Genomic DNA, 13,297 nt, shown 5'->3' with positions numbered 1-13,297 from the left:
GATGAATGATCAGGATATAAATAGCACTCCTATAGAAGATGCAGTGTGGATGAATGATCAGGATATAAATAGCACTCCTATAGAAGATGCAGTGAGGATGAATGATCAGGATATAAATACCACTCCTATAGAAGATGCAGTGTGGATGAATGATCAGGATATAAATAGCACTCCTATAGAAGATGCAGTGAGGATGAATGATCAGGATATAAATAGCACTCCTATAGAAGATGCAGTGTGGATGAATGATCAGGATATAAATAGCACTCCTATAGAAGATGCAGTGAGGATGAATGATCAGGATATAAATAGCACTCCTATAGAAGATGCAGTGTGGATGAATGATCAGGATATAAATAGCACTCCTATAGAAGATGCAGTGTGGATGAATGATCAGGATATAAATAGCACTCCTAAAGAAGATGCAGTGAGGATGAATGATCAGGATATAAATAGCACTCCTAAAGAAGATGCAGTGTGGATGAATGATCAGGATATAAATAGCACTCCTAAAGAAGATGCAGTGTGGATGAATGATCAGGATATAAATAGCACTCCTATAGAAGATGCAGTGGGGATGAATGATCAGGATATAAATAGCACTCCTAAAGAAGATGCAGTGTGGATGAATGATCAGGATATAAATAGCACTCCTATAGAAGATGCAGTGAGGATGAATGATCAGGATATAAATAGCACTCCTATAGAAGATGCAGTGTGGATGAATGATCAGGATATAAATAGCACTCCTATAGAAGATGCAGTGTGGATGAATGATCAGGATATAAATAGCACTCCTATAGAAGATGCAGTGTGGATGAATGATCAGGATATAAATAGCACTCCTATAGAAGATGCAGTGTGGATGAATGATAAGTATTGACAGGATATAAATAGCACTTCTAAAGAAGATGCAGTGTGGATGAATGATCAGGATATAAATAGCACTCCTATAGAAGATGCAGTGTGGATGAATGATCAGGATATAAATAGCACTCCTATAGAAGATGCAGTGAGGATGAATGATCAGGATATAAATAGCACTCCTATAGAAGATGCAGTGTGGATGAATGATCAGGATATAAATAGCACTCCTATAGAAGATGCAGTGAGGATGAATGATCAGGATATAAATAGCACTCCTATAGAAGATGCAGTGTGGATGAATGATCAGGATATAAATAGCACTCCTATAGAAGATGCAGTGTGGATGAATGATCAGGATATAAATAGCACTCCTATAGAAGATGCAGTGTGGATGAATGATCAGGATATAAATAGAACTCCTATAGAAGATGCAGTGTGGATGAATGATCAGGATATAAATAGCACTCCTATAGAAGATGCAGTGTGGATGAATGATCAGGATATAAATAGCACTCCTACAGAAGATGCAGTGAGGATGAATGATCAGGATATAAATAGCACTCCTATAGAAGATGCAGTGTGGATGAATGATCAGGATATAAATAGCACTCCTATAGAAGATGCAGTGTGGATGAATGATCAGGATATAAATAGCACTCCTATAGAAGATGCAGTGTGGATGAATGATCAGGATATAAATAGCACTCCTATAGAAGATGCAGTGAGGATGAATGATCAGGATATAAATAGCACTCCTATAGAAGATGCAGTGAGGATGAATGATCAGGATCTAAATAGCACTCCTATAGAAGATGCAGTGTGGATGAATGATCAGGATATAAATAGCACTCCTATAGAAGATGCAGTGGGGATGAATGATCAGGATATAAATAGCACTCCTATAGAAGATGCAGTGTGGATGAATGATCAGGATATAAATAGCACTCCTATAGAAGATGCAGTGGGGATGAATGATCAGGATATAAATAGCACTCCTATAGAAGATGCAGTGGGGATGAATGATCAGGATATAAATAGCACTCCTATAGAAGATGCAGTGTGGATGAATGATCAGGATATAAATAGCACTCCTATAGAAGATGCAGTGGGGATGAATGATCAGGATATAAATAGCACTCCTATAGAAGATGCAGTGGGGATGAATGATCAGGATATAAATAGCACTCCTATAGAAGATGCAGTGTGGATGAATGATCAGGATATAAATAGCACTCCTATAGAAGATGCAGTGTGGATGAATGATCAGGATATAAATAGCACTCCTATAGAAGATGCAGTGGGGATGAATGATCAGGATATAAATAGCACTCCTATAGAAGATGCAGTGTGGATGAATGATCAGGATATAAATAGCACTCCTATAGAAGATGCAGTGGGGATGAATGATCAGGATATAAATAGCACTCCTAAAGAAGATGCAGTGTGGATGAATGATCAGGATATAAATAGCACTCCTATAGAAGATGCAGTGAGGATGAATGATCAGGATATAAATAGCACTCCTATAGAAGATGCAGTGTGGATGAATGATCAGGATATAAATAGCACTCCTATAGAAGATGCAGTGTGGATGAATGATCAGGATATAAATAGCACTCCTATAGAAGATGCAGTGTGGATGAATGATCAGGATATAAATAGCACTCCTATAGAAGATGCAGTGTGGATGAATGATAAGTATTGACAGGATATAAATAGCACTTCTAAAGAAGATGCAGTGTGGATGAATGATCAGGATATAAATAGCACTCCTATAGAAGATGCAGTGTGGATGAATGATCAGGATATAAATAGCACTCCTATAGAAGATGCAGTGAGGATGAATGATCAGGATATAAATAGCACTCCTATAGAAGATGCAGTGTGGATGAATGATCAGGATATAAATAGCACTCCTATAGAAGATGCAGTGAGGATGAATGATCAAGATATAAATAGCACTCCTATAGAAGATGCAGTGTGGATGAATGATCAGGACATAAATAGCACTCCTATAGAAGATGCAGTGTGGATGAATGATCAGGATATAAATAGCACTCCTATAGAAGATGCAGTGTGGATGAATGATCAGGATATAAATAGCACTCCTACAGAAGATGCAGTGAGGATGAATGATCAGGATATAAATAGCACTCCTATAGAAGATGCAGTGTGGATGAATGATCAGGATATAAATAGCACTCCTATAGAAGATGCAGTGTGGATGAATGATCAGGATATAAATAGCACTCCTATAGAAGATGCAGTGTGGATGAATGATCAGGATATAAATAGCACTCCTATAGAAGATGCAGTGAGGATGAATGATCAGGATATAAATAGCACTCCTATAGAAGATGCAGTGAGGATGAATGATCAGGATATAAATAGCACTCCTATAGAAGATGCAGTGGGGATGAATGATCAGGATATAAATAGCACTCCTATAGAAGTTGCAGTGAGGATGAATGATCAGGATATAAATAACACTCCTATAGAAGATGCAGTGGGGATGAATGATCAGGATATAAATAGCACTCCTAAAGAAGATGCAGTGTGGATGAATGATCAGGATATAAATAGCACTCCTATAGAAGATGCAGTGTGGATGAATGATCAGGATATAAATAGCACTCCTATAGAAGATGCAGTGTGGATGAATGATCAGGATATTAATAGCACTCCTAAAGAAGATGCAGTGTGGATGAATGATCAGGATATAAATAGCACTCCTATAGAAGATGCAGTGTGGATGAATGATCAGGATATAAATAGCACTCCTATAGAAGATGCAGTGTGGATGAATGATCAGGATATAAATAGCACTCCTATAGAAGATGCAGTGTGGATGAATGATCAGGATATAAATAGCACTCCTATAGAAGATGCAGTGTGGATGAATGATCAGGATATAAATAGCACTCCTATAGAAGATGCAGTGAGGATGAATGATCAGGATATAAATAGCACTCCTATAGAAGATGCAGTGTGGATGAATGATCAGGATATAAATAGCACTCCTATAGAAGATGCAGTGTGGATGAATGATCAGGATATAAATAGCACTCCTATAGAAGATGCAGTGTGGATGAATGATCAGGATATAAATAGCACTCCTATAGAAGATGCAGTGTGGATGAATGATCAGGATATAAATAGCACTCCTAAAGAAGATGCAGTGTGGATGAATGATCAGGATATAAATAGCACTCCTATAGAAGATGCAGTGTGGATGAATGATCAGGATATAAATAGCACTCCTATAGAAGATGCAGTGTGGATGAATGATCAGGATACAAATAGCACTCCTATAGAAGATGCAGTGTGGATGAATGATCAGGATATAAATAGCACTCCTATAGAAGATGCAGTGTGGATGAATGATCAGGATATAAATAGCACTCCTATAGAAGATGCAGTGGGGATGAATGATCAGGATATAAATAGCACTCCTATAGAAGATGCAGTGTGGATGAATGATCAGGATATAAATAGCACTCCTAAAGAAGATGCAGTGTGGATGAATGATCAGGATATAAATAGCACTCCTATAGAAGATGCAGTGTGGATGAATGATCAGGATATAAATAGCACTCCTATAGAAGATGCAGTGGGGATGAATGATCAGGATATAAATAGCACTCCTATAGAAGATGCAGTGAGGATGAATGATCAGGATATAAATAGCACTCCTATAGAAGATGCAGAGGGGATGAATGATCAGGATATAAATAGCACTCCTAAAGAAGATGCAGTGTGGATGAATGATCAGGATATAAATAGCACTCCTATAGAAGATGCAGTGAGGATGAATGATCAGGATATAAATAGCACTCCTATAGAAGATGCAGTGTGGATGAATGATCAGGATATAAATAGCACTCCTATAGAAGATGCAGTGTGGATGAATGATCAGGATATAAATAGCACTCCTATAGAAGATGCAGTGTGGATGAATGATCAGGATATAAATAGCACTCCTATAGAAGATGCAGTGTGGATGAATGATAAGTATTGACAGGATATAAATAGCACTTCTAAAGAAGATGCAGTGTGGATGAATGATCAGGATATAAATAGCACTCCTATAGAAGATGCAGTGTGGATGAATGATCAGGATATAAATAGCACTCCTATAGAAGATGAAGTGAGGATGAATGATCAGGATATAAATAGCACTCCTATAGAAGATGCAGTGTTGATGAATGATCAGGATATAAATAGCACTCCTATAGAAGATGCAGTGAGGATGAATGATCAAGATATAAATAGCACTCCTATAGAAGATGCAGTGTGGATGAATGATCAGGATATAAATAGCACTCCTATAGAAGATGCAGTGTGGATGAATGATCAGGATATAAATAGCACTCCTATAGAAGATGCAGTGTGGATGAATGATCAGGATATAAATAGAACTCCTATAGAAGATGCAGTGTGGATGAATGATCAGGATATAAATAGCACTCCTATAGAAGATGCAGTGTGGATGAATGATCAGGATATAAATAGCACTCCTACAGAAGATGCAGTGAGGATGAATGATCAGGATATAAATAGCACTCCTATAGAAGATGCAGTGTGGATGAATGATCAGGATATAAATAGCACTCCTATAGAAGATGCAGTGTGGATGAATGATCAGGATATAAATAGCACTCCTATAGAAGATGCAGTGTGGATGAATGATCAGGATATAAATAGCACTCCTATAGAAGATGCAGTGAGGATGAATGATCAGGATATAAATAGCACTCCTATAGAAGATGCAGTGAGGATGAATGATCAGGATATAAATAGCACTCCTATAGAAGATGCAGTGGGGATGAATGATCAGGATATAAATAGCACTCCTATAGAAGATGCAGTGAGGATGAATGATCAGGATATAAATAACACTCCTATAGAAGATGCAGTGGGGATGAATGATCAGGATATAAATAGCACTCCTAAAGAAGATGCAGTGTGGATGAATGATCAGGATATAAATAGCACTCCTATAGAAGATGCAGTGTGGATGAATGATCAGGATATAAATAGCACTCCTATAGAAGATGCAGTGTGGATGAATGATCAGGATATTAATAGCACTCCTAAAGAAGATGCAGTGTGGATGAATGATCAGGATATAAATAGCACTCCTATAGAAGATGCAGTGTGGATGAATGATCAGGATATAAATAGCACTCCTATAGAAGATGCAGTGTGGATGAATGATCAGGATATAAATAGCACTCCTATAGAAGATGCAGTGTGGATGAATGATCAGGATATAAATAGCACTCCTATAGAAGATACAGTGTGGATGAATGATCAGGATATAAATAGCACTCCTATAGAAGATGCAGTGAGGATGAATGATCAGGATATAAATAGCACTCCTATAGAAGATGCAGTGTGGATGAATGATCAGGATATAAATAGCACTCCTATAGAAGATGCAGTGTGGATGAATGATCAGGATATAAATAGCACTCCTATAGAAGATGCAGTGTGGATGAATGATCAGGATATAAATAGCACTCCTATAGAAGATGCAGTGAGGATGAATGATCAGGATATAAATAGCACTCCTATAGAAGATGCAGTGTGGATGAATGATCAGGATATAAATAGCACTCCTATAGAAGATGCAGTGTGGATGAATGATCAGGATATAAATAGCACTCCTATAGAAGATGCAGTGTGGATGAATGATCAGGATATAAATAGCACTCCTATAGAAGATGCAGTGTGGATGAATGATCAGGATATAAATAGCACTCCTAAAGAAGATGCAGTGTGGATGAATGATCAGGATATAAATAGCACTCCTATAGAAGATGCAGTGTGGATGAATGATCAGGATACAAATAGCACTCCTATAGAAGATGCAGTGTGGATGAATGATCAGGATATAAATAGCACTCCTATAGAAGATGCAGTGTGGATGAATGATCAGGATATAAATAGCACTCCTATAGAAGATGCAGTGGGGATGAATGATCAGGATATAAATAGCACTCCTATAGAAGATGCAGTGTGGATGAATGATCAGGATATAAATAGCACTCCTAAAGAAGATGCAGTGTGGATGAATGATCAGGATATAAATAGCACTCCTATAGAAGATGCAGTGTGGATGAATGATCAGGATATAAATAGCACTCCTATAGAAGATGCAGTGGGGATGAATGATCAGGATATAAATAGCACTCCTATAGAAGATGCAGTGAGGATGAATGATCAGGATATAAATAGCACTCCTATAGAAGATGCAGTGTGGATGAATGATCAGGATATAAATAGCACTCCTATAGAAGATGCAGTGTGGATGAATGATCAGGATATAAATAGCACTCCTATAGAAGATGCAGTGTGGATGAATGATCAGGATATAAATAGCACTCCTATAGAAGATGAAGTGTGGATGAATGATCAGGATATAAATAGCACTCCTATAGAAGATGCAGGGTGGATGAATGATCAGGATATAAATAGCACTCCTATATAAGATGCAGTGGGGATGAATGATCAGGATATAAATAGCACTCCTATAGAAGATGCAGTGAGGATGAATGATCAGGATATAAATAGCACTCCTATAGAAGATGCAGTGTGGATGAATGATCAGGATATAAATAGCACTCCTATAGAAGATGCAGTGTGGATGAATGATCAGGATATAAATAGCACTCCTATAGAAGATGCAGTGTGGATGAATGATCAGGATATAAATAGCACTCCTATAGAAGATGAAGTGTGGATGAATGATCAGGATATAAATAGCACTCCTATAGAAGATGCAGGGTGGATGAATGATCAGGATATAAATAGCACTCCTAAAGAAGATGCATTTTCCAGTTTGCTACCAACTTGAAAGAGGGAACTTTAGCATAAAACCCACATGGAAAACTGAGATTCGGCAAATAACATATAAAGAGAGGCCAAACCAACAACAGTAGTTACTAAAACATAAATGGCTAATTTATGATGTAAAAGGTGGATTTTATGATGTAATGTCAACTTTATACATTTCTATCACAGGACCACCCAATTTTTCAAATTCTCCATAAATCTGCTGTGGATTACCCAGAATCCCATACCTTTATCACTGACTGTAATGTAAACACACGAGCAGCAGTCTAAGGTACTACATCTCAGTGCTAGAGGCATCACTACAGAGCCTGGTTCAAAACTAGGCTATATCATAACAGGCCGTATTGGGAGTCCCATAGGGCAACGCACAGTGGCCCAGCATGTCTGGGTTAGGGTTTGGCAGGGGTTTGGCCGTCATTGTAAATAACAATTTGTCCTTAGCTGGCTTGCCTGGTTAAGTAAAGGTTAAATACATTTTTTTAATGTAACTTCATTACACCGTTACACTGGCATACAAACTCGGTAGCATAGAGTTGATAATACATATGACGTTGGGAAATAGTGCATTGTGGGTAGTTCAGAAGATTTCCCGAAATAAGTTAATCAATTTGTAATAATGCAAAAACATAACTGTTTGTACTTATAGGGAACCAGATTGTGACTACAACTCAGTTACTAAGTCTTTAACCACACTGTGTTGTTACACTGGTGAGTAGAAACTAACGCTTCCTACACTTTAACTTGTTGTCTGAAAATAAAATAAACATTTTACTCAACTGCGTTACCCACTCCAGTCAGCAGATGGCGGTCTGGGAATTTAAGGTAATGCTGTTGGTGTGACGTATAATGTAGTGGACGGAACTCTTCTTTCAACAGTAGCAACAGTTATTCAGCCACCTCGGTAGGTTGCTAGACAAAATAGCCGAACAATAAAGCTCTTTAGACGCTTTAGTGTATATTAGTCACTGTGTTTTAAACCCACTTCTGTCGTCTAGTTAGTTATCAGATTTAATTTCATATTTACGGTGTTGTTGTTATTATTCAGCTAGCGGGCTGGTTAAGTTAGCATTAGCCTAGCTAGCTAACATTCACAACCATGAGTTCACTAAGCTACTCTCCTGCTAAAGAAGATGAGGATGTCACAGTAAAACAAGAAGTAGAGGGTGAGGCCGTTACTGTGAAAGAAGAAAAATACGAAGAAGATGCGTTCAGAGTGAAAGAGGAGGAGGATGTTACAGTAAAAGAAGAGGAGGATGCAGTTTATGGAGTGAAAGAGGAAGAGGGGGAGATGACTGTTACATTGATAAAGGAGGAGGAAGAAGAGGAGGAAACTGGATATCTGAGCCCGGTTTCCCAAACGCATCTTAAGGCGTCCAATGGTTCTAACGGTGAACTTAGCCATAAGATGGTTTTGAGAAACCGTTCCCTGATTAACACTAGTAAGTACTGTCTTAAATACAGAGGCACAAACTCTGCAGTTGTTGAACTGATGTGTGGTGTTAAAGCGGAAATATGCAATAGCTACATCCATATTTGGACTTTTAAATTATTAATTTATAGCCATTGATTGTTGAAGAATATAACACATGCCTCATGAGCTTAGTTCAACTGTTGTACCCCATCAGAACCCCAAATAAGCTTTTTTTTTACTCCAATGTTTAGAAATGTAAACCAACACTGTATAGCCTCAATATGGTTAAAACTATATTGTTGATATCATGGATGGTCAGTCCTTGCATCCATAGGTCTGTCTATGAATTTGAAAGTAGTTACATTTCTCCAACCCCATAGTCATCTTATAACCAAAACAGTGGTGGAATGACTACTTTGTTGTTGTATGAACTGCAGATTGCTGGGTTGTGTGGGTTTTTTCAACAGTAACAAAATGGCTGCCCAGAGGCTTGGTTTGGTAAACAGCTGAGGGATGGGGGAAGGAGGAGTGTAACCACTCAAATTTATTCATCCAGGATGTCATAATGATAGTTTAACCAGGTTTCTAGGATATATAGTATATTCTAGAATTCATCCATGATGTCATAATGATAGTTTAACCAGGTTTCTAGGCTATATAGTATATTCTAGAATATATCCATGATGTCATAATGATAGTTTAACCAGGTTTCTAGGCTATATAGTATATTCTAGAATTCATCCATGATGTCATAATGATAGTTTAACCAGGTTTCTAGGATATCTAGTATATTCTAGAATTCATCCATGATGTCATAATGATAGTTTAACCAGGTTTCTAGGCTATATAGTATATTCTATAACTGCCAGTGTAGATTTCCTGTGGAGGCAAATTATTAGAGCTGTTGATAAGTCATTGTATAATATTCAGCCAATTGTTTTTCATGCCATTACATTAAAGGCAAGACATACCTAGATTCAATTACATTCATGAATTGGTTTGAAACCTTTGTTTTAAACCCTTCTCAAAATTGGTGCCTTGCCGGATTTGTAAAAAATGGTTTGTCATGAAACTCTATTTTTTAAATGCATTTAAATGTAACCTTTATTTAACTAGGCAAGTCAGTTAAGAACAAATTCTTATTTACAATGACTGCCTACCCCGGACAACGCTGGGCCAATTGTGCGCCGCCCTATGGGACTCCAAATCACGGCCGGTTGTGATACAGCCTGGATTTGAACCAGGGTGTCTGTAGTGAAGCCTCAAGCACTGAGATGCAGTGTCCGCTGCGCCACTCGGGAGCCCCAAAATCATGTTCTAGTGCTGTCCCCAACTAAAATACATCTTGGTCAACCAAGAGTCATCTGTTCTTTCTACCAATCGCCCCATGTGTTTTTATACAATCAACTATATGTACTGAACTTGTCTGATGCTTTAAGCATGCTATTTGATTAAATAATTAAAACACACAAATGACTGGAGGGAGCCAGTCGTCAACGTAACCTGACTGGAGGGAGCCAGTCGTCAACGTAACCTGACTGGAGGGAGCCAGTCGTCAACGTAACCTGACTGGAGGGAGCCAGTCGTCAACGTAACCTGACTGGAGGGAGCCAGTCGTCAACGTAACCTGACTGGAGGGAGCCAGTCGTCAACGTAACCTGACTGGAGGGAGCCAGTCGTCAACGTGACCTGACCGGAGGGAGCCAGTCGTCAACGTGACCTGACCGGAGGGAGCCAGTCGTCAACGTGACCTGACCGGTTCTGAAAGCCTTTAGCCGTACCCTCATCCTACTCCTCTGGTGATGTAGAGGTTATCCCAGGCCCTGTGTGTCCCCAAGCGCTCTCATTTGTTGACTTCTGTAACCGTAAAAGCCTTGGTTTCATGCATGTTAACATCAGAAGCCTCCTCCCTAAGTTTGTTTTACTCACTGCTTTAGCATACTCCGCCAACCTTGATGTCCTTGCCGTGTCTGAATCCTGGCTTTGGAAGGTCACCAAAAATTATGAAATTTCCATCCCCAAATACAACATTTTCCATCAAAATGAGAGGAGTTGCAATCTACTGCAGAGATGGCCTGCGAAGTTCTATCATACTTTCCAGGTCTAAGCCCAAACAGTTTGAGCTTCTAATTTTAAAAAATGTATCTCTCCAGAAATATGTCTCTCACTGTTGCCGCCTGTTACAGACCCCCCTCAGCTCCCAGCTGTGCCCTGGACACCATATGTGAATTGATTGGCCCCCATCTATCTTCAGAGTTCGTTCTGTTAGGTGACCTAAACTGGGATATGCTTAACCTCTCTAGGGGGTGTGGGACGCTACCGTCCCACATGGCAAACATCCAGTGAAATTGCAGAGCTCCAAATTCAAAAACAGAAATACTCATTATAAGAATTCATAAAACATACAAGTGTTATACATCGGTTTAAAGATTAACTTCTTGTTAATCAAACCACGGTGTCAGATTTCAAAAAGGCTTTACCGTGAAAGCATACCATGCGATTATCTGAGAACAGCGCCCAGCAGACAAATCATAACAAACAGTTACCAGCCAAGTAGAGTTACACAAGTCAGAAATAGCGATAAAATGAATCACTTACTTTTGATGATCTTCATATCGTTGCACTCGCAAGACTCCCATTTACTCAATAAATGTTTGTTGTGTTCGGTAAAGTCTCTCTTTATTTCCAAAAACATCAGTTTTGTTCATGCGTTTTGTTCAGTAATCCACAGGCTCAAAGGCAATCACAACAGCCAGACGAAAAATCCGAAAAGTATCAGTAAAGTTCGTAGAAACATGTCAAACGATGTTTATAATCAATCCTCAGGTTGTTTTTAGCCTAAATTATATATAACATTTCAACCGGACAATAACGTCTTCAGTATAAAAGGTAAACAAGAAAGGCGCGCTCTCGATCTCGCGCATGAAAAATCTATGGGACACTGAATGGTCCACTCATTCAGAGTGGTCTTACACTCTCATTTTTCAGGATGCAAGCCTGAAACTATTTTTAAAGACTGTTGACATCTAGTGGAAGCCATAGGAAGTGCAATTTGAGACCTAAGTCAATGGAATCTGTATAGGCAGTCAATGGAAAACTACAACAACAACAAAAAAATCCCACTTCCTGGATGTATTTTTCTCAGGTTTTCACCTGTTATATCAGTTGTTATACTCACAGACATTATTTTAACAGTTTTGGAAACTTTAGTGTTTTCTATCCAAATCTACCAAGTTTACTTTGGCACGCTTTTCATCCGGAGGTGAAAACAATCCACATGTTTTTATTTACGTTTTTTTGCTCTTTTGCACACCAGTATTTCTACTTGAACATCTATCACTCCAGTGTTAAATTGTAATTACTTCACTACTATGGCCTATTTATTGCCTTACCTCCGTACTCCATTTGCACACACTGTAAATAGATATTTCTATTGTGTTATTGACTGTTCATTTGTTTATCCAACGTGTAACTCTGTTTTTTTTTGTCGCACTGCTTTGCTTTATCTTGGCCAGGTCGCAGTTGTAAATGAGAACTTGTTCTCAACTAGCCTACCTGGTTAAATAAAGGTGAAATACATTTTTTTTTTTTAATCTTAGCTTTATTGACAACACTCAAATGGATACTGTCATTAACGCAGTTCTTCAATAATTACACATCATTCTTAATACTGTAGATGTTTAGTTACAGTCACATGATCAACTATCAGAAGATCCAGGAAATACTTTTCTGAATGCCAGTCAAATTACAAACATCACGACATGCAACAACAACCAAAGTGCTTCTTCATTCATTACTCTGGTAAAGACAGTTATGCTGTGCTCCACGTTGGATCCAACATCCCTAACAAATTGATGTTTATAATGTGTTATTGTCTGCTTGATTTACTGTAGGGTCTCGTTAGTCTGTTTGGACACAGAGATACTTAGCTCATAATGTGTAGAGAACTGTTCCTTGATGGATAGGCTATTGTACAACACACAGAGCTATTTTCCTATATTTGTTGTTAGGTGTAGTTATGGGTCCTACAGTAGGTCTATGTTGTTGTTAGGTGAAGTTATGGGTCCTACAGTAGGTCTATGTTATTGTTAGGGTGTTATGGGTCCTACAGTAGGTCTATGTGTTGTTAGGTGATGTTATGGGTCCGACAGTAGGTCTATG

The sequence above is a fragment of the Salmo trutta genome, unplaced genomic scaffold (assembly GCF_901001165.1).
Source record: "Salmo trutta unplaced genomic scaffold, fSalTru1.1, whole genome shotgun sequence".
Taxonomy (NCBI): domain Eukaryota; kingdom Metazoa; phylum Chordata; class Actinopteri; order Salmoniformes; family Salmonidae; genus Salmo; species Salmo trutta.
Note: the sequence above shows the minus strand (reverse complement) of the source record.